Genomic DNA, 23,846 nt, shown 5'->3' on the forward strand with positions numbered 1-23,846 from the left:
TCTACTGGCTAGTTTTTAAAAAGGATTTCCCACACAATTTGAATAGCAAAATAAATAGTAATGGCTTATAACCCACAGAAGAAAATAAATACCATGAGTCAAAAAAAAAAAACCCACAAAAAATTTCCCACAAAACACTTGCTCTGCAATGAAAGTTTATAAGAATGGTGTTTCTATTTGTTATTTGGTGTGTATTTTTTTTTCTTTTTAAAGAGGTTATTCTGTCACTTTGGATGGTATTACACTTTGCTCCCTCTATAAAATCTGGTGTGATGTCAGTCAGGTAAGGGCAAGTCACACGCAGTAGTGAGCACCTTCCAACCCAGTCTCAGTTTCCCACCCTGAAAAATACCCATGTTTGTAGTGGTTTCAGTTAAATTAACAAAGGTTCTAAACCAATATAGGGCCCTGTGGGAAAAACAGAATAGATGCCAGGTCCCTGATATTAATTAGTTGAGTAAAAAATTACATTTGGAAAAATATAAAAAGATGTGCTAGCTGATGTATCCTATACACATCTATAGATACATAGATAGATAGATTGCTTTCTGGTTTAATAGAAGGCAATGTTCCTTTTCCAAATGTAAACGTCAGTATCAAAAGACCAAATATTCCAAATTAAAAATCAAAGCAAAATCATTAAAAATACAATAAGTTTGCTACAAGTAAAATTCAGTACAAAGGAGGCCACGGCCTTGTCTATTAAGAAATTCAGTGACTTATATATCAAAATACCCAACTTCACCATCTCATCTAAAATGTAGTCAATGGCACAGAACCTAAGAATAATGTTCACAAAGCTGTACCGTTTTATCCCACTGCATAGTCTCAAACAGGTTCAAAAGAAACCTATTCACATTTGCTATCAACACATTTAAGCATCATAGCACTAAGTATCAGAAACTACAAGGCCCTCTAGTACAATGCAGTAAATGTTCAGTTTTTTTCTCCTGCAAATAGTATGTGTTCTTCTGCATTCTAGGGTTGTGGACCTTAATGTGTAAAACCCCAGAAGGGAAAATTAAATGGGTTGGTGAAATAGACATATTCATTTATTGAGAACCTACTATATTCAATTTCCTATGAGCAACTTCCCACTTCTGTCTAATCACAAGAATCACTCAGGAACTTGATAAACAAATGTGATAAAATGGAATACTATTCAGCCATAAGAAAAGATGAAATACTGCCATTTGCATGGATCTTGAGTATCATGCCAAGTGAAAGAAGTCAGACAGAAAAAGACAAAAACCATATGATTTCACTCATATAAGGGATATATAACAGAAAGCAATAAATGAACAAACAAAACAAACTCATAGACACAGATAACAGTATGGAGGTAAAGGGGATGGGGGGGGCTGAAGAGGGTAGAGTATCAAATATATGGTGACAGGAGACTAGATTTTAGGTGATGAGTACACAATGCAATATACAAATGATATAGAACTGTACACTTGAAACTTATATAATGTAATTAACCAATGTTACCCCAAAATAAATTTTAAAATTTGTCCCATTCTCTATTTTTTTTACCTAGAACTTGACAAGGCATTTAATGTCCCACTTTTATTTTATGTCTTAGTATTTTCATTAAACACCTTCTCATTTTAAAAGATTCAAATGAAAGGAACATGTAAAAGAATAAAGATAAGGCAGCAGTAGACAGATATATGAAGGAGAGAGGGATTTATAATTTCAAATAGGATAACCAGTGAAAGGCCCATCAAGTGACATTTGAGTAACAAACTCCAAGTGGTTAGGCAATAAGGCACTTACTCCAGTCTGGGTTATTTCTGACACAGGGTAACACTCAATGCAAACTTCCTTCTTTTGAAAAAAAAAATTTAATTAAAAAAAATTTTAAGTGATAAAAATGATCATCTAGGCCCCACCCCTGGAGACTGCTACTTGGATTCTGGAGTATAGACTGAATCTGCATTTTTAAAACAAATGTCCCAGGAGGGTCTTAGGATCAGGCAAGTCTGAAAAACACATCTTTTCTCTCAGGGTTTACAATCAATCAGTCCTCAAGAGCTACTGATTTGTCATTCTCTCTCACCTGATGGAGAAAAGGTGCAAAAGCTTTATGTCTGAACTGAAAATAATGACAATGGTTATTGCCAATAACAATTCAACTCTCATCGCTGAAGCAGGACTTCTAGTGCATGCCTTCTGGTAGGCTAATAATATCCCTTTTACAAAATGTTAGGGATTTGCCCAAAGTTACACAACTCGTCAATGGCAGAACAGAAACGAGAGCTTCTATACTATAGAATAGTGCTTTCCACAACCCTCTAGGGCTTAGCAAACATTCTGCAAATGTTAATAGGCTTGTGAAAGGCACAGAAAGCAACAGATATCAAAAAGTGAGAAAAAAATGCACTCTTGTAAGCATGTGCTGTGAGTGGCTGTGAAGAGAGGTGGCCTCACCTAAACGCCAGGCTGCCATGAAGTTACAGAGGACAAAATGCTGAGAAAACAAGCCCTCACGGAACACTCATGAGAATAAGGAACCCGGGAAGCAGAAGCTTGTTTGCTTCACTGGGTCACGGTGAGAAGAGTGTGCAGAAGAATAGTACTTTGTAAACTGTAACATTCACTAAAAAGAAAATAGCTCGAGCCCTGGTCGGTATGGCTCAGTTGGCTGGGCATTGTCCCATGCACGGAAAGGTTGCCGGTTCAATTCCCGGGTCCGGGCACATGCCCAGGATTGCAGGCTCCATCCCCGTTGGGGGGCATGCAGGAGGCAGCCATCAATGTTTTGCCTTCACATCGATATTTCTCCCTTTCCCTCTTCCTTCCTCTCTAAAAATCAATTTTTTAAAAAAAGAAAGAAAATAATTCCATACAGGATTAATGGAGGAGTATGTTGGCTAATGCGGTGGTTCTGAACCTTGAATGCAAATTAAAATCACTCTTACTATCCTGATGTACTTCAGACCAATAAATTGGAATCTCTGGGGAGTGGGGCTCAGGCATCAGCATTTTTTTACAAACAGGTAGAGATGGATTCTTTTTTAAAATATATATATTTTATTGGTTTTTTACAGAGAGGAAGGGAGAGGGATAGAGAGTTAGAAACATCGATGAGAGAGAAGCATCGATCAGCTGCCTCCTACACACTCCCTAATGGGGATGTGCCTGCAACCAAGGTACATGCCCTTGACTGGAATCGAACCTGGGACCCTTCAGTCCCCAGGCCGACGCTCTATCCACTGAGCCAAACCGGCTAGGGCTAAAGATGGATTCTTTACCGCCTCCCAAGGAAGGGTCACAAAGGACAGGCCACTTGGAAGGCAAAGTTTAAGTGGAAGGAAAGGAAAAATTTGGCAACACACAATACTGCAATTCACCTGACCTGTATTTTGAGTTGTGTATTTTATAAAAATCTGCTTGAAGTCTGGGGTTCTGAGTACATGGTCAAGTAATAGAAAAAATTCTCAGTGTCAGTTTCTTTAATTCCGATAATAATGAAGGCCCACAACAATCTGCTTATGACACCCAACAAAAGACCACAAGGGTATGTTGGGGGCACAGAACCTCATTCCAGCCCAATAAGGCAGTTTATGGTTGAAGGAATCCAGTTTCTAATCTTTCTTCACTATTTTTAAGATGTAAGTATATCCAGAAAAGACCTTTAAAGGTTGGCAGAAGACAAGATGGAGCTCAGTGCTCACCTGAGTATGAGTGCAAGTTCAACATCTCTACCCAGGAATTTCCATTACTAAGGGCAAATCACCAGCACAAGGGCAGACGATCTTTTGTGATCCCTCCTTCTAATCTAATCCTGTAAAAGTTCATTTAATAAACTGCTGATGGAAACCAAGATTTGGGCTCCCAGCCAAACATTCTATATTACATTCAATAAAGGACCCCCTCACCCTTCTCAAGGTTGTACCTGCAATTACTTTTTTTTTTAAGATGGCACTCAACCAGAGCCAGATTTTATTCATAGTATACCTTATTAACACACAACAAAAGAAACAATAGACCAGAAGAGGCTCATCTGGAGGTCTCCCCTGAACTGTGGGTCTAACGTGTGGCTTATTCACTTATACAACAGTTCTTGAACATCTATTCTGTTGTGCAAGCCTTTTTGCTCAGACACCTTTGGAAATGACATTTGTACCCAAATATCTGCAAGGCTCAGTATCTAAGTGCTGCAAGAGTGGGAAGGGTAAAGAATTTCTAGTGGTGATGTCTGGAAGTCAACAAGGAAGAAGTGAGAAATCTCACCAGCATATATTTACTCTGAATGCTCTGCTACCCTAAATCCTTAGGGTGCAGCTACACAATCTCTTTGTATTCACAAGTAACCTCTGGCAAAGGGACGTTTGGAAGGAGTGGGGACTTCACTAGCCAGCAAGCTCTTCTACAGGTTCTGAAAGCAACTTTGCAGCCGGTCCCTGGAAGCCGGCTGCTTCCTGCAGGAAACAGTACAGATTCATCTTCAGGAGGCAGGTAGGTTGCTGATTCCCCTTGTGGCACTGATTTCACAGAGGAAAGCACAGACGGGAAAGACAGTTCCTCTTCCTTGAGACCCCATGTACATCCAGTCTCCTCCCCCAAAACAAACACAAACCGAAGGAAGAGAATAAAAGGGAGGCATGCATGGGCTTTACAACTCTGGCAGTTATCTGACAAGACTACACTGACATCATTTCTGCCCAATAGCGTGGCCCACAGTGTAAACAGGAAAAATAAAGAGAGGAACCTTTATTAAAATTGTTCCCTTTCATTGCAAGGCCCAGTAAGGTAGGCAAAACATAGGAGCTCTCAGGAGTTAGACAATCCTACCTAATAATAGACAAATATGCAAATTGACCGCACCTTCGCCACGACCACCAGCCAAGCCACGCCCACCAGCCAATCAGGATGAGTATGCAAATTACCCCAACAAAGATGGCGGCTAATTTGCATATCAAGACAGCTTAGAAAGAAGCCAAGAGATGCTGAAGGGAGCAAAGCTGCGGAGAAGCAAGCAAGCCGGGGGGGGAGGAGAAGGGAGGAGCGGAGGCGGGGCTGGGGAAGAAGGAAGGAGAGCGGGGCGGGCTGGCGGAGAAGGCGGGCCGGGGGACAAGGGAGGAGCGGAGGCAGGGCCGGGGGAGAATGAAGGAGAGCGGGGCGGCTGGCGGAGAAGGCGGGCCGGGGGACAAGGGAGGAGCCGAGGCGGGGCAGGGTAGAGTGCAGCAGGAAACCCTATTGCAGGATTTTTCCTGCAACGGGAACGCTAGTCTATAATAGTTATAAACAGAAGTTAGGCATCTAGACCCATGATCCTCAAGATTTTTAGTCTACAGACCACTTAGAGTGACAAAACTGCCTGGTCCATATCTTCCTAACAATTGCTTCTTTGACTACTAATGATCCACTACAAATCCAAGAGGAAGCAATGGCCAAGAAAGTTCTGCAGAGTGCTGCAGTGAGATATAGTGAGATCGAATTTAGATACAAGAGTATTGAAACCATGGACACACAAAAACTTGAATAGGAATTTTGTAGCAGCATTATTTATAATGGCCCAAAAGTCCATCAACTGATGAATGGTTATGAAAAATGTGGTATAGATCCATAAAATGGAATACTATTCAGCCATTAAAAGAAATGAATATTGATAATTGCTACAACATCCCTAAACTTGAAAACTAAGTAAAGAAAGCCATACACAAAAGGCCACATAGTGTGTGAATGAATTCATATATATATGAAATACCCAAAAAAGGCAAATCTATAGAGACAAAAAGTAGATTAGTGGTTGCCAGAGGCTGTGGAGGAGGTGGGGGATGGTTGGGGAGTGACTGCTAATGTTTACAGGGTTTGCTTTGGAAATGATAAGAATGTTCTAGAGTTAGTGGGGATAACTGCACAGCTCTATGAATATACTAAAAATCACTTATTAGTATACTTTAAAATAGCTGTGAATTGTATCTCAATTTCTTTAAAAAGGTAAATTTTATGGTATGTGAATTATATCCCATAAAGTTGTCATTAAAAAATACAAAGAGAAAAGCCAACAAAAACAAACAAACAAAAACCTCATAGACACAGACAACAGTATGGTGATTACCAGAGGGAGAAGGGGATGGGGGAGTTAGAAGAGGGTATATGGAGGATAAATGGTGAAGGAAGAAGACTTGACTTAGGATGGTGAACACATAATATAATATACAGATGACATATGATAGAATTGTACACCTGAATCCTATATAATTTTATTAACCAGTGTCATCCCAATAAATTCAATTTTAAAAAAACAACAAAGTACCAATTTTCAATTCCACCATCTACATCCTTGCTAACACTTGATATTTTCAAGGTGTTGTTGTTTTTTTATTGTATTTGTTTGATTTAAAATACTAGTTTTTCTGGTCCATGTGTAGTGGTAATCCTATATCATAAAAGCCTAATATGCAAAGTGTCCCCTCGGGTGGTCGTTTGACCGATCACTATGGCGTGCGCTGACCACCAGGGGGTGGCACGGAACATGGTGGGCATCGGCGACGCGGCACTGGCAGCAGGCAGCAGTGGAGGTGCTGCTGGCCCCGATAGGCCCTGACAAGAGTGAGACCGAGGTGGGATGGTGGAGCAGGTCAGCAGGTGGCACCAGGCCAAGGCAGGTGCAAGCAGGGGCCCAATTGCCCTGCAGATCACCTCGCAGACGGCAACCAGTGGTGGCAGCAGGGGGCGGGGCCACCACCCAGCTCCCAGGCACTAAAGGAGCCGGGTGGGAGGCCCAGCCCCGATCAATCGCCCTGCAGGCAGATGGTGGAGCAGGTGAGGATGTGGCGCCAGGCCATTCAAGGCTGTGGGGCTGCGGGGCTGCAAGGCTTGGGGCGCAAGCTGGGGCCTGATCTCCGCAGGCCACCCCGAGGGACTCCACCCGTGCACGAATTTGTGCACCGGGCCGCTAGTTCACTATGATTTTATTTGATGACTAATACATGGGCACCTCTAGAAGCCTTTTTAAACCTTCCACATTTAGATGTGCAATTCACCTGGAATTTTTATTCACTGAATTTAGAGAGAGGAAGGGGGAAGGAGGTAGGGAGGAAGGTAGGGAAGGATGGAGGAAAGAGAGTGAGAGGTGAGAGAGAAGCACTGGTCGGTTGCCTTCCACACGCACCCCAACTAGTAATCAAATGGAGGACACCTGGGTATGTGGTATGCCCTGACTGGGAATCGAACCTGCCACCCTTTGGTGCATGGGACGACACTCCAACCGAGCCACACCAGCCACTGCTCACCTGGAATTTTTTGTGTGTATGATGTGAGTGAGGTAAGGCCAAAATTAGGGTGTTTTTTTAAAATATAGATAGGCAATTGATTTAGGATCATTTATTAAAGATTTTTCTTTCCCCATTGCTGTATAAAGCCATCTTGTGTATGTATGTATTTATATGTTCACATAAATGTACATACATTTATTTATTTATTTATTTATTTATTTATTTATTTATATATTTATGTGTCTGTTTCTGGCCTCTATTCTATTCCATTGATCTATTTATTCTACACTGCATATCCAAAAGTGTAAGTCCTGCAATTTTGTTTTTTGTCAATATTATTACCTTGGATATTCTTGTCATTAGTTTTGCCCTATAAATTTTGGAATCAGTTCCTATCATGGTTTTGGACACATTTCATTAGATTTAATCATAAGTGTTAATATTATAGATTTCATTTTCTGCTAATTACTGTTATACAGAAATATAGATTTCTTAAATATTTACCTGGTATCTAGAAATATTACTAAACTTACTTTTTAAAAAGTATCATTTTTAACTTACATAAAGTAACATTCATGGTTTTTTAATGTAAAGTGCTCCACCACGCCAAAAAATTCCCTCATGCCACTCCTTTGTAATCAAGACTTCTCCTCACCCTCAAACCCTGGCAAGCACTGACCTGTTCTCCATACCCATAGTCTGCCTTTCTAGAATCTGACTTAAATTGAATCATTTAGTGCACACCTTTTGAGAGTGGCTTTTTTTCACTCAACATAATGCCTTTAGGATTTATCCATGTTGTTGTATGCATCAATAGTTTGTGGAGATGTACCAGAGTTTGCATATTTACCATTGTAGGACATTTGGGTTCTTTCTAGTTTTTGGTGATTATGTATACCGCTGCATAAACATTTGAGTACAGGTTTCTGCGTGAACAAAGGTTTCCACTTTTCTTAAGTAAGTACCTAGGAGAAGTAGGACTGATGAGTCACGTGTGAGTGTACATTTATCTTTATGAGAAACTGCCAAACTGTTTTCCAAAGTAATTGTACCATTTTGCACTCCCACCAGCAACATATGAAAGTTCCATCTGCTCTGCATCCTCACCAGATATTGGTATCATATTTGGGAAGTCCCTAGTTTTGTTCATTAGGTGCTATTAATCATAAACAGATATTAGATTTTAACAAATACTTAATCTGAATCCACTTTGATAGTCATATGGTTTTTCTACTTTTTTACAATGAATTATATTAAATGTTTTTTAATACTAGCAAAACATTTTATACATATATGCTCTATTTAATCAGAAAAACTTATTTACTTATTATTACACAAATTATAATCAAATCTTAAGTTACTCTAATCTATATATATAAAACCCTAACATGCAAATAGACCAAACGGCAGAACAACCAAACAACCGGTCACTATGATGTGCGCTGACCACCAGTGGGCATGCGTGGAATATAGCTGGCGTCGGCTGAGGTGGGATGGTGGAGCAGATGAGTGGGGGCACCAGACCAAGGCATGGTGCCAGTCACTGTCATCGGAGCAAGCCTCTGGTGATTACTGAAAATTCTTTGCTCCTGCACGCCACAGTCCCACCCGGCGCTTGCACCTGCTGCCAGCACCGGCCCTGCTCATACCCACTGCCGGCACTGGAGCTGCCACTCACACCCGCTGCCGGCACCCGGCACCGGCCCCAATCACTCAGCACCATCAGCAGGTGCGAGCGCCAGCCCCGATAGCTGGCCCCGATCGCCCCCAGGGCTTCTCCACCTCCCGCTGCTCCTGAGGGGTGATTGGAGCCAGCAGCTGCCTCTCGCACCCACTGCTGGCGATGGCCCCAATCTCTCTGTGCAGTCAGCGGGTGCGAGCAGCAGAGGCAGGAGTGGGGCTCCTGGCAGACTGGGGACCGGGGCCATGGCGGGAGGGGCTGGGAGGGGGCACAGAGGATGGGCCGAGACCCACCCCTGTGCCCACCGCAGCCTCACAGCCCACAGTTCCTTTCAAGGTGCACAAATTCGTGCACTGGGTCCCTAGTAATAAATAAGAAGGTACACGGATAAATGAAGCCTAATGACATTCTAAAAGCTACCATCTAGCCAGAATTCTATGACCAGTGCAGTCACATTTCCTAACAGTTATTTCTCTACCAAATACAAAGCAGATCAGAGAAATAGTGACCAAATTACAGTCCTAGAGCCATATGTACCATTCTAATGCTTAATATGTGGATTCTGAAGCATCCACAAGGAGAAAGAACTTCTATTACAAATGATATTGATGTTGTAATCACAGTAACATTATATATCTTTAGAAACCACAAATGAAATGAGAGGACTGAAATAAGTTATATTTCCCATGCAACATAAATAAATGGATAAATAATGAAAACATGATTTCTTTATATACCATAAATTTCTGAAATGCTACCATTTGAAAGGGAATCTTTATACCCTTTGATAGTGATGACATAAATGAATTCTGGTCTGTAGTTATCAACCACATGTAATTTATCTTTCCACTTTACCACTGCTCTGGTGGCTGTGTTTTTCCCACAATTAAATTACAAACTACAGGGATGGTGATGAGGAGCCCTCTCAGGGCTGGATAATCTTTGCATTGAGATCATCATATATCACCAAATGCATTTCAATCCTTGATTTGACTGTAAAATCTAGGTTAAGAATGACCGAGGGTGGCTCTAAACATCATGGCAACGTCCCACAATGTAGCTCCCTGAGGTAGCCTTAGTCCCCTGTGTTACCTCCCCTGTTCACACACCCAGCTGAATTTAGTATTTTGGCAAAAGTATTTAGTATTTGGTAATGTTCCCTTAAGACCTGGCAACAGACCTGAAAGCAATGCAGATGTCACAGACAGCCAAGCACAAAGACAATACTAGACTAGACATATTGGGTTCTGTTACAAGAACTACCAATAACTCATTTTCTGAGTCACCATGCATATTCCTCACCCACTCCTATTTGGTTTACTGATTTTGCTTTGTTTACCTTATTACCTCATAGAGTTAGCATTAGAGCGTTTTAAGTTACAACACCATGTGACGATAACATAAAACTACATATAAACTAGGACAAGCTCCCTAAAGATTTGTTACCTGTCAAACAGGACCTATAAGATGCAAAAAAATTAAAATATCAAATACATGAAACCTAAAATCATTCTAAGCATATCATAGCAGAGTCCACAGTATCCTTCAACCTCAACCACCATAAGCACATTACTTCTTTCCTTTAATTACTACAATACATATCACTATGAAAACCATGAACAAAGAATAAACAGATCGATTGGGTAGTATTTTTTTCTTTCATATCAGTTACAATTATTGCTAATTATTATTATTATTTTTAATCCTCATCTGAGGATATCTTATTCTACTGACTTAAGAGAGAGAGAAAGGGAGACAGAGAGAAAAATATCGATGAGAGAGAGAAACATCCACCTGTTGCCTCCCATAAGTGCCCTGATTGTGAACTGAATCCACAAACTGGGTATGTGCCCTGACCAGGAATCAAACTCACCACCTTTTGGTGTACAGGATCACGCTCCTACCAACTGAGCCACCTGGCCAGGGCGACATTCAATATTATTTTAAATTAATGTCAAATATATAGCATAGTGATTAGACATTTATATAAAGTGATTCCCCCCTCTCCCATAAATCTAGTATCCATCTGTCACCACGCATACTTATTACAATATTATTTACTATATTCCCTATATTGTGCTTTATATTCTTGGAACTATTTTGTAACTACCAATTTGTATTTCTCAATCCCTTCACCTATTTTACCCAGCCCCCCATCCCACCTCCCTCCTATCTGGCAACCATCAGTTTGTTCTCTGTATCTATGAGTCGGTTTCAGGGTAATATTTATTTAAAGCTGGCATTTAACACAAAAATATAGCTGGTTTTACAGAAATAAAAGTACACTGAATTTGAACTGGCGTTCTATTTGCCCTATGTATTTAAAACAACAAATACACTACCCAATGAACTTTGACTTTTATTCCTCATGACTGTAAGTAGGTTAAAAAAAAAAACAAACCTACTATATATCTCCAGGGCAAAGTACAAACTCTATTATTCCAAGACAAACCAGTGAAGGACTTGTGTATAGCAGCAGTTAAAGAATTAACCTTTCAGCCCAGGATTTGAAGGCGATACCAAGAGAAAAATGAGTAAGATTAAAAGGTCCATCAGAGCTATGGTGGAGTGCTTCTTAATAGCCATAAAAAGATTTCTCAGTCTACAGGCCAGATATCACCTAAGTTCTAAAGAAATTTTAGATATTAAAGGTTAGTTGGTGAAAGGTAATACTCTCAAAACTCAACATTTTGAGCTGCAAGATACCTCAGTTATCATCTTGTCCACCCCCAAGTTTTGTAGGTAATGAGGAGGAGGAAAGGAAGAGGACAGTGAATATGAGGCTTCAAATTCTCTTTGGAGTACAAAACCCTCAACTAAGCAAGTTGAACTGGTAAGGACGAGAAGCAAGAGGTTACTCTCTAGTCAGTAGATCCATTTACTCCATTTTTTATTCCTGCACTATATCACACCTGATCCGTGACTACTTCTAAGTTGCTATCCTATCCTATCTAATAAAAGAGTGATATGCAAATTGACCATACCTCCACTACACACACAAGCCAAGCCCACCAGCTAATCAGGAGCAAGTATGCAAATTAACCCAACCAAGATGGCTGCGGCCACGGAGAGAGCAGGAGGCTTGGGTTTCCCCGGCAATGGAGGAAGCCAAGCTTTCCGCCTGCCCTGGCTGGCCCAGGCCTCCGCTCAAGGCTACAAAGTTTCAATTATAGAAGATAAATAAATCCCAATAAAAATGGCGGCAGCCACGGAGCTGGAGAGAGCAGGAGGCTTGAGTTGCCCCCTGCAATGGAGAAAGCCAAGCTTCCTGGCCCACCTTGGCCTCCGCTCAAGGCTACAAAGTTTCAATTATAGAAGATAAATAAATCCCAGATACCAGGGCCTCTGCTTGGGTCACTGGGGGACGTGGCCAGCCTGCAAACCACCACAGGCCCCTCACACAGGCCACCCCACGCCCCAAAGGAACCCTCACCCTGATCCAGGACACCCTTCAGGGCAAACCAGCCGGCCCCCACCCGTGCACCAGGCCTCTATCCTATCTAATCCTATTTAATAAAAGAGTAATATGCAAACTGACTGTCACTCAAACACACAAGATGGCTGCCCCCATGTGGTCAAAGATGGCCACCACAAGATGGCCAGCAGGGGAGGGCAGTTGGGGCAATCAAGCCTGCAGGGGAGGGCAGTTAGGGGTGACCAGGCCGGCAGAGGAGGGAAGTTGGGGGCAATGGGGCCTGCAGGGAAGAACAGTTCGGGGGAACACAGGCCTGCAGGGGAGAGCCATTGCGGGGGACCAGGCCTGTAGGGAGGGCAGTTAGGGGTGACCAGGTCTGCAGGGGAGGGCAGTTAGGGGTGACCAGGCCTGCAGGGGAGGGCAGTTAGGGGTGACCAGGCCTGCAGGGGAGGGCAGTTAGGGGCAAACAGGCTGGCAGGGGAGCAGTTAGGCATCAATCAGGCTGGCAGGAGAGTGGTTAGGGGGTGATCAGGCTGGCAGGCAGAAGAGGTTAGGGGCAATCAGGAAGGCAGGCAGGTGAGCAGTTGGGAGCCAGCAGTCCTGGATTGTGAGAAGGATGTCCGACGGCCCATTTAGGACCAATTCTACCGGGATCGGGCCTAAATGGGCAGTCGGACATCCCTCAAGGGGTCCCAGATTGGAGAGGGTGCAGGCTGGGCTGAGGGACACACCACCCCATGCACGAATTTCGTGCACCAGGCCTCTAGTTCATATTATAAAAAGAAAATGGCATCTTACAACTCAATAACAAAAAATCAAATAACCCAATTGAAAAATGGGAAAGGGGCTTAAATAATCACTTCTCCAAAGATGATATACAAATGGACAACAAGTAGTATATGAAAAGATGCTTATCATCACTAATCATCAGAAAAATGCAAATCAAAACCATAATTAGGTATCACCTCATACCTGTTAGAATGGCTATTATTAAAAACACACAAACATCCCTAGCCAGGTGGTTCAATTGGTTGGAGTGTCATCCCATACACCAAAAGGTTGTGGGTTCCATTGCTGGTTAGGGCACATACCTAAGTTGTGGGTTTGATCCCTAGTCGGTGCACGTACGGGAGGCATCCAATAGATGTTTCTCTCTCCCCCTTTTTTTTTTTTTTTCTCTCTCTCTCCCCTTCTTCTCTAAAATCAGTAAGAGCATATACTTGGGCAAGGATTAAAAAACAAAAAACAAAACACAGCCTAAAAACTAGCAAATGTTGGCAAGGATGTGGGGAAATTGGAACTTTTGTACACTGTTGGTGAGAATATAAAATGGTACAACTACTATACAAAACAGTACTGCAGTTCATAAAAAAAACTAAAATTAGGACTACCATATGATCCAGCTATTCCACTTCTGGGTGTATACCCAAGAGAATTGAAAGCAGGGTCTCCAAGAGGTATCTGTACACCTATGTTCATATATTCACAATAGTCAAATATCCATCAATAGATGAATAAACAAAATGTGATTATATATACAAAAATACAATATTATTCAGCTTGAAAAGGAAAGAATTCCTGTCACACAAAGCAACATGGATGAACACTGAGGACATTAGAATAAGTAAAATAGATCACAAAAAGACACTTGCAGAATTCCACTTATATAAGGTATCTAAAACAGTCAAATTCATAGAAACAGAATGTAGAATGATGGTTAATGGGCTGGGGGAGGGAGAAAAGGGGATTTGTTGTTTAACGCATACAGAGCTTCAGATATGCAAGAGGAAAAAGTTCAAAAAATCTGTTTAACAACAATGTGAGTACAGTTAACACTAATGAACTGTACACATAAAAATGATTAAAATGGCAAATTTTACATTATTTGTTTTTACCACAGGACAATTGTTTTTATTAAAGAAAGAAAACGGCAATAGGTCTCTTACTTTTCCTCCCTGTGTCCCTCCTAACCTTTCATACTCTTTAAAGAGCCGAGTGCTCCAGGACACTGTCTTCCTGCTCCCAAACTACCCTACAGAAGCAGCCAGCTAGCACACTGCTCTTAGAGGAAGCAACAAAGGCCCGTAATCACAGGAGAGAAGGTGAAATGGCCAGGAGAGGACTTGATCCCTCAACCTAGGAGAGTGGAGACCGGTGCGCTAGACACGCAGTTGAAGAACCTCAAGGGTAAATAAAGAATAAGGAGTCTTTTATGGCAATTTGTTTAAACCAGTAAAGAGATGTTGGCAGCAATAAACTCCTGATGACGAAGGTGGCATGCTTTACTTCTTTACATCCCTTCTAATACCTCACTCTTAGAGAAGTCCCTCAGTAAATACTTGCTCATGCCGATTACAATGACGTGCTGATGACCACCTGCAAAAAGAAGGAATTTTTGGTCCAGGAAAAAAGCTTACTAGACACAGAACCAAAGTGCTTATTTTAGTGACTGAATCAAGGTCATTTCTATAATAAAAATCTCTACTAATTTCACATAACTTATATTTAAAACTTGTGTAAAACTATTTTTTCCTGGCAAATGGATACTATCCTGCCTAACACTTGGTACTTGGAAATCTTCCCCCTTACCCCCCCAAAATACTGTATCTCTTTAAACTCATATTACATTCATTACATTCTATAATGAGACAGCCACTGGCAGCATCTAAGATCCTGCCACACAGGTCATTCATTTGCCAGAAAAAAACACTTGTCTGTCTTTTAGTTGGGACTATAGACAAGAGAAGAAGGGGTTTCCCGCTGTACGTAATTTTTATTGTTGGTTATAAAACCAAAAGCTATAAAATCAAGCTTCCTGAATATTTACATTAACAAGGCTCTTAGTCATTCACATAATGAAAAATGAAAACAATTGTTTTAGTTACATACTTTAAAAGGTTTCAGTAGAAGGAAAGTTTTTAACTGATATTTGGATATTCTTTGGTAATGAAATTAGATACTGCCCTAAGCTGTTTAAAACAGCTGTTAAATCCATATACATACATGCATTTTATTCTTAAAAATGCACCCCAAATTGGGGGCAGATACATTCTGGCCCTTTAAGAAGTGCCACAGTTAGTAATGTTTATCTCCAGGATCTCCCAATACTGTAAACCACAAATAAAATGCAGTGGGATCCTTCCATAAGATTTTTGTTGAATAGAAAGTTAACACTGTTTAGGTTAATGTTGTAACAACCTTCTTTAAAAGCAGTGTAATTGTTTTGTAATTTGTTAAAGTGGGAATATGATTTTCAACTCACTGTATATCTAAATTCATGTAATCTTGACACAATTCTATATGAGGAACCAGATCATTGTTTTTGTAGCACAAGGAGAATCCCATTTTAAGGTTCTGCCTCATTCAAGTAAAGTTTAGTTGCTACAGTGCATGAAAGGAATCATTTTCCTTTAGTTGTCCTTTAATTTTATCTAGGGCAAATATGCACTGTGAACACTATTAACAAATAAGAGCCAATGCCAAAAGGGGATGTTCTGCCAGGTTTTTAACAATAGTGCTTAAAATGCCTCCTCTGTTGGGACAGGGGGCATTTTCTCAGAACACTGTACTAAGGGTATTTTAATTATACACACATATGTACATGGTCCCCTATCAAAATAAAAATAAAAATGCAATTTGTTTTCCATTTTCAGTGAAAATTTGGGCCAGAATATGAGTAACTGCCAAAAAGCCAAAACCTAATTCTATTTTAAACCTTCTATACCATCAAGATCTTTATTAAAGACACTACTCAGCTATCAGATGACCAATAAACAAGTCCTTAGTTCACCCTGGCTTGATGCCTGTGTTGGTGGCCAGAGCCATTTCATGCCTGGGGCACTAAAATAAATTAATTAAAAAATTAAAAATAGCTCAGCTGGCGTGGCTCAGTTGCTGAGCATCGACCTATGAACCAGGAGTCTCGATTCCAGGTCAGGGCACATGCCCAGGTTGCAAGCTCGATCCCCAGTGGGGTGTGTGGGAGACAGCCAATCAACGATTCACTCTCATCATTGATGTTTCTCTCTCTCTCCCATTTCCTCTCTGAAATCAATAAAAATATTTTTAAATTAAAAATGAATAAAAAGATAAAAATATGAATGAAAAACACCATACATTTTCATATCCTCTCTCTAATCCTGCCCACTTTTTTAATTTAAAAAATAAGATATAACATAAAATGGTCAAAAGACAGGAAAAAAAAGAAGAGACAAGAGTTTTAGAACTGGAAGTTACCTCAGAGATGATCTAATACAATATTCTTATTTCACAGTTGAGAAAACTGAGACCTAACTGTCTCTAAATTAGCTCTGCAACTAATTGGGATACAGGTCTGTATAATCTCCCACTGAAATAAGAAAGAAAATGGATATGGCCTTGTTTATGGGGAACACTTAAAACAGTCTCCAGGCTAAAGAAAAGTTTACTTAACAGCCTCTGTGCTTCCCTTTCTGCATATTTGTGACACACACTTAGCCAGCACCCATCTAACTTCCTTTCTAACCTGCTAACAGAATCCCAGATTCTCCTGGGCTACAGCGATGATGCGCGTTACACCAACCAGGGTCACCCCATTCCCCTTAGCCATACACTCACTTCCCTGGTCTTTCCTGTGGGTGGGGGCAGTCTTGTGAAACAGTTCAAGCAAATGGCACTAAAGAGAAAATTGAATGGACGCTTCTGAGAAAGATCCTGTTCTCTGTTAGGGAAGCGCAGGAGGAAGGATTGCTTGATCTGTCTGTCCCCTTCCTCCTTCTTGCCATGAAAAGGGATGTGATATCTAAGGCTGAGGCAGCCAGTTTGTGAGCTGGTGGCAGTAAGTGGACACACAAAGGAAAGCAGAATCAAAGCCTGCAGAGACCGTGGGGACACTGCTGAGCTGCCGGGCCAACCATGAGACAACCGACCCCTCAACTTCTCTGAACTGCGTAAACAACTCATGGTTTAAGCCTCTGCTGGTGGCTTTCTGCTAATTACAACTGAAAACAGTCCCGAGTTAAAAAAAAATAATAATAAATTCTGTGGCATGCTATGACTGTCTCCAGGCCTTTTCTGTCCAATCTCATTCCCACTACACACACACAGTTTATACTTACATGCAACTAAAAAGTGACAGGCCTGTATTCTCCTGCACAGTTAACAGACCAGTTTAAATACTTAATAGTGAGTACCTCAACTGCATAACCCTAGTAACATAAATGTCATCAGTAGAGAAAACATTAGGGAAAAACATCATTTAGAATCATGTTTGTTTTTGATTACTGGCTTTGATCATTCTTTCCGGCATCTCAAATCCTTTATGGAATTAAGTACCACATAAATAACAAAACTGATAAATATCTTTTTAAACTAAACTCTTTAATCATAACTGTCTGTTAGTAAAAAAAATAAGTGTTAAAATTTCATTCTTGAATTTACAGCCACAAACCTGGCCCAGTCGAGATTGTCACATATTGATGCTTATCACCAAAGCTTAGAGATTGACCTGCACTACACCAAACTCATGGCACTGCTGTCTTCTCCCACTGGTTATAATAACAACTTGAATACTGGCAAGACATTAAAAGTCAGGCTATCCAGTACCATTTTTTAATTTATTTTTAATTTAATTTTTTCCATTACCATTTTCCAGTACCGTTATTTAAATAGTTATTTGAACCATATTTTGATGGAAATCTTTCAAATAATGTTCATCTCCATGACTCCTGTTACACCCATCTTTGAACTTCCCCAGACCCCGATCTTCCGGTGTCCAGCACATGGGAGAGCCCAGTTCGCCCATCTTCCCCTCTGCCCTCAAAGCTTATCTCCACTCTGTCCACAGCCCGTTCTGCCCATAGCTGTTCCCATGAAGACTGACTGACGTCTACTCCATTTCCCCCTTTCACAATTTCTTCTTTCTAACCTCATGTGTCTTGTCATCCCTCAGCTTCCTCAGAGAAAAAAGGTCAACAGCTTCCCCAGTTGGAAGGAACAAACAACTGCCATGAGCATCCATGCTCCTCTCAAGTATGTTAGCATCACTCCCCTGCTGTCACTCAAAGCAAAAATGGCTGTGTAATCCTGATATAAATGAGTAGGAACACTGTGTTTTGTACATATATGTGGGCTCAGTGCTTTTATCGTTTAAAAACACAAGGGAGAGGAAACACTCATTTTCTGTTAAGTTGTAGTAAAGTGCTTTTACCAACTCTTCCCCTGTATATCCTTTATCCCACCACTCACTCATGCTGTATGACCTTCCACCCAATATGGTCTCTGGGTCACCCACACACTAGCATATTCCCGTCTTCCTTGATAATTAACCAGTTAAAATTGAAACATTACTTTATTGGTATAGATGTCTATATTAGACTGCTCTAAAAATATATTAGGACACTGCAATAGTTCATATCATCATTTTCAAAGTGTGATCGAGAGACACCTGGTATCTTACCAGGTCCCTGAGGCCATTTCAGGGAAATCCATAAAGTCAAAATTAGTTTTAGTAATACGAAGATGTTACTTGTCTTTTTCATTCTCAGTATCTCATGAGGGTACAACAATAAATCCAGAGGATACGTGATGATAATATATCACTCTGGCAGCTAATGAAACATGCCTGTATATATTCTTGTGTTTCTTAGAATTTTCTAAGGTAGCAAATTTAAGGTATAAATACGCATTTTTAAAAGAAATTAACTCAATGTGTTCTCAGTACTTCTATTTCCTAGGCATAGCAATCTTTGACAATATCTACTATATATAACTTCATTACTCATTATCATCAAATGAATCCATTGAGTTTAAAGAAAAAGAAAAGGATGCAGGTTCAATTCCTGGTGAGGGTGCATAACTAGGATGCGGGTTTGGTCTCCCCCACCCACCCACCCAGGGCACATAAAGGAAGGCAACAGATCAATGTTTCTCTCTCTAAAATCAATAAGCATGTCCTCAGGTGAGGATTTAAAAGAAAATAAAGAAACGAAACTGAATGTTTTAATAATTGACATGATGAGCTCTTTAAAAGCAAAAGACTGTTTTCAAATTAGAAATGAAAAAGCCCCTGAAGCATCATACAAGGTAAATTATCCGACTGCACTGGTTGGAGCCACACAATAGCTGAGAAACTAATAGGCTTTGTATGACTCATATTGCTGAATGTCTACTGGATGAAAAGTCAGTAAAAGAAATCATGGCAATACCACTTATCAATGATGCAGTATCTCATCAAATTAAATACTTTACTGCTAAGTGCCTTAAGGATAGTACTTTTGCTTTATAAGTGGACAAAGCCATAGATGTGGATGGACTTACTGTTTTGTTTTTATTATGCCAGTATCCAAGCCAACTAACCATCAAAGAAGGTCTTCCTTTATGTGAATGCTTGGCAACAAGTACCAGTACTGCTGAATTACTCAAAGTATTAAATAACTTTCTGAATCTCATGATTTATCCTGAAACAACATGTTGATATCTGCTCTAATGGTACAAAAGCAATAGTGGACAAAATGCAGGCACTTTCATGAATCAAAGCAGGGATAACAAAACTGTACCAGTAATAATTATATTTCCCACTGTCTACCAACCATTTTTTTAAAAACCAGTTCATCTGAACAATGTTTTTGATAAAGTAAAAATTATAAATTTAATTAAGTCTTAATCTTGAGAACTTGGTCTTTTTAACATCCTGTGTGATGAAATGGGAGGTACACACAAAAATCACTTCTGCTACGTACCTAATACAATAGCTGTCTTAAGGAAAAGCATGTATGCAAACTGAGTTGGGAACTAAACTACACACTTTTTTCATAGAATGCTATTTTTGCTTAAGAGAGTGATTGGAAGACACATTACAGTTTATTCAGACTCAGGTATTTGGCAAACATTTTTCTCTAAAATGAATAAAGTGAGCCTGACACTTCAAAGAAAAACTGACAATATCTGTTGCCAATGATAGAATTTGAGCTTTTGAGAAAAAGAATGGAATTTTGGAAAACTTGAACTCAACACAAAACTCTTTGACTGCTTCCCAATTCTTAAAAACTTTTTTGACTAAATTAATGATAATATTAATGAATGTTATTTGTTAAATATTGTCTTAGCAAATAAGTCAGCATTTGAAAGATCTGCACAACTCAGTAAACCATTATTTTTTCAAATGACCAATGTCTAATGTTATAGAGTCGCATACACATCAAAGATTCAATACATTTTTAATGTTACAGAGCACAACAATTTCACTGATATAGTTTCAAAGTTAACACTGCAACTAATCTTTAAGAATCTATCACAATTACATGAAAAGACACTGAAATACTCCATGCACCCTTTTTCAACTATGTATCTGTGTAGAGCTGGGGTTTTCTTTATATACTTCAAACAAACAACATATACAATAGACTGAATATAAAAGCAGTACTGAAAATCCATGTCTCACTTTAAGCAGTGCATTAAAGCTAGTGGCAAAATGTAAAGCAATGTCACACTTCTCATGGTATTTTTTGTTTTGAAATACCTTCTTCATAAAAGTATGTTATTTATGTTAACCTTTAATGAATGTGTTGTTTTTAAACTGAACACTTTAAACATTTCTCAGTGTGTTATATATTGATAGACATAGTCCACATAAACAAACATCTTTGGGGTCCTCAATAATTTTTAAAAGCACCAAAATGTTTGAAAACTGCTGGTTAAAGAAGAGCATTTATAAATATCCTATCTAATAAAGAGGGAATACACTAATTGACCCTCACACCATCGCAAAGATGGCAGGGCCCACAGCCAATAAGGAGGGAATATGCTAATTGACTGTCCCACCTCAAAGACAACAGCGCCCACAGCCAATAAGGAGGGAATATGCTAATTGACTGTCACGCCCTCAAAGATGGCAGTGCCAACAGCCAATAAGGAGGGAATATGCTAACTGACTGTCACGCCCTCAAAAATGGCGGCGCCCACAGCCACAAGATGGTGGCGCCCAGTCCCCTCAGCCCCGCCAGGGCGGCAGGTGTGCAACAGAGCCAGGCCCGCCTGCCTCCGGAGTCCCCAAGTTCCCTCAGCCCTCCAGCCGCCCAGGGCCACCCAAAGGCTCAGGTAACCAGGGCCGGCCGAGGCTTGTGCTGCCAGCAGTGGCAGCAGCAGAGGTGTGATGGGGCGTCACCTTCCCCTAATCACCGGGTTTTCTCCTGCCCTTGAGGGCTCCTGGACTGTGAGAGGGGGCAGGCCAGGCTGAGGGACCCTCCTCCAGTGCATGAATTTTCATGCACCAGGCCTCTAGTGTATATATAAGAAAACAGGTACCTGAAATGAATCAGACGACCTCGGCTCCAGTTCTAGCAGTTCTTACTTGCTTTGAGATTTGAATAAATCACTTAGTCTCTCTAAAATCTTAGTTTCCTCATCTGTAAATGGATAAAAGACAAAATATGAAAAAGCAATTAATAAGCTACAGGTATATATTACAAGGTCACAAAGTTAAAAGTTTTAAACAATTTTTCTGACCATAATTTTACAAAATTCTCCCTTAAAAATTATTACTAAAAGCATAACATAGAAAATGCAAAGTGGAGATTTTTGATTAGCCAATAAGCTCAAATGTCCAACTACATAATTTTATTGTATTAAAGTTCTTCCCCTAGTTATAATTGGTAATGTATAGTTTAACTATATAGTTAAACTAATTATAATTATTTCCTAATATACACAAACTACAGAAAATACAACAAACCCCAAGGTACCCATTACGCAGTAATAAAAAAATTTGTCAATATTGTTTTATTTCCCATTTCTGTGTTTGTGCCCATCCTAAAGTTTTTTAATACAAACATTAGACATGATTTCACTTTACCTATAAATACTTCCACATGTATCTTTAAAATATGAGACTTTCTCAATATCACTATAATACCATTAATATGGATAAAACTTTGTCCCCTCAGCCCAGCCTGTACCCTCTCCAATCCGGGACCCCTTGGGGGATGTCCAACTGCCAGTTTTGGCCCGATCCCAGATATCGGGCCAAAACTGGCAGTCGGACATCCCTCTCACAATCCGGGACCGCTGGCTCCTAACTGCTCACCTGCCTGCCTGCCTGATTGCCCCTAACTGCCCCCCCCTGCCAGCCTGATCACCTCTAAACACCTCTGCCTGCCAGCCTGATTGCCCCTAACTGCCCCTCCCCAGCCTGGTCGCCACTTAGTGACCCCCCTGCCGGCCTGGTCACCCCCAACTGCCCCCCTCTGCCGGCCTGGTCATCCCTCACTGCCCCCCCTGCTGGCCTGGTCGCCCCATACAGCCTGCTGGTCTGTCGTTTGGTCATCCCTCGCTAACCCCCCTGCCAGCCTTGTTGCCCCACACAGCCTGCTGTTTGGTTGTTACTGTGAGGGCGTTGTGACCAATTTGCATATTACCCTTTTATTAGTATAGATTCTTAAATACCACCTAACACACACTCCATGTTATAATTTCCTGATTGTCTCCAAAACAAAAATCTTTGTTAGTTTTTACTTGGTTTGTATCATTAAAATATGATTCTTACCAGTTCATTTTTAAGAAACACAAAATTTTTAATAAATGCTAAGAAGAAAGAGAAAATAATACCATGATTAATATGCCATGTGCAGTTTACAAAACAAAGTCAAGAACTGTCTTCCTGAAGAATGTGCTTCTCCCTCAACCAAACAACAGACAAAAATAAAAGAAACCCACTACAAAATAGGCCATACTGGTGACACCTCAGTGTTCTGAGAAGTAACAAGAAGAGGACACAGATCAGCTGCTCAGGAAGAGACCGAGTTGATAGGAAACAACCACTTGCATTTTGGAAAAGATGAGGTCAGGTCAGTCACAGGATCAGGCAAGCTGGAGGTCAGGGTCCAGGTTCCAGAATGAGCATACTGCTCCAACAAGTCAGGTAGGTGCCCAGGGCTGTAAGGCAACCAACCCCCTTCAGGTGTCAACTCAAAACTCAAAAACCAGTGCTTTAAGCTAGAGTTGTAACGGAACCAGGATCAAAAGTAACAGTTGTGAGAATTAGTTCAAAGTATTTAGCAAACATTCATCAAAAACCGACTCTACCAGGTTATCCTAGAATGAGTTGTTTTTTTGTTTTTTAATCCTCACCCAAGAATTATTTATTGATTTTAAAGAGAGAGGAAGGGAAATAGAAAAACATCGATGAAAGGTAAACATTGATCCCGTATGCGCCCAGATGGGGGATCGAACCCACAACCTAGGCATATGCCCTGACCAGGAATTGAACCCACAACCTCATGGTGCACGGGATGGCACTCCAACCGAGTCACCAGGCCAGGGCTGGTATTTTTAAATGTATACAGCAAACAATAAATAGCATATACCTCTCTACATATGTCTTTACACATTAATCTTAAGGGGAAGAATGAAGATATTTAATATAAATTACCTTGCTATTTACCATTACAATTTATAGTGCAGCTTTTTTCTAAAAATCACAGTTTGTCCCACTTCTCACCCAGACACTGAAACAAATCTGAATTTTACTGTTCTTCCCAAATATTCC

The 23,846-nt window shown here is 40.5% G+C and overlaps 1 protein-coding gene across 3 annotated transcripts in view; it reads right to left on the reverse strand.

Moving 5' to 3' along the window:
• Positions 1-23,846, reverse strand: part of DUSP16 (dual specificity phosphatase 16) — a 96,372-nt gene that overhangs the window by 52,359 nt on the left and 20,167 nt on the right. For 2 of the 3 annotated variants that reach the window (XM_079774783.1, XM_079774782.1), the window contains exon 2: positions 21,608-21,708. The gene's annotated coding sequence lies outside the window, so the exon portion shown is untranslated. Of the gene's footprint in view, positions 1-14,633; positions 14,702-21,607; positions 21,709-23,846 lie in introns of all 3 variants that reach the window. The other variant, XM_079774784.1, reaches the window with a different exon arrangement.

The sequence above is a fragment of the Cnephaeus nilssonii genome (assembly GCF_951640355.1).
Source record: "Cnephaeus nilssonii genome assembly, chromosome: 6".
Lineage (NCBI taxonomy): Eukaryota > Metazoa > Chordata > Mammalia > Chiroptera > Vespertilionidae > Cnephaeus > Cnephaeus nilssonii.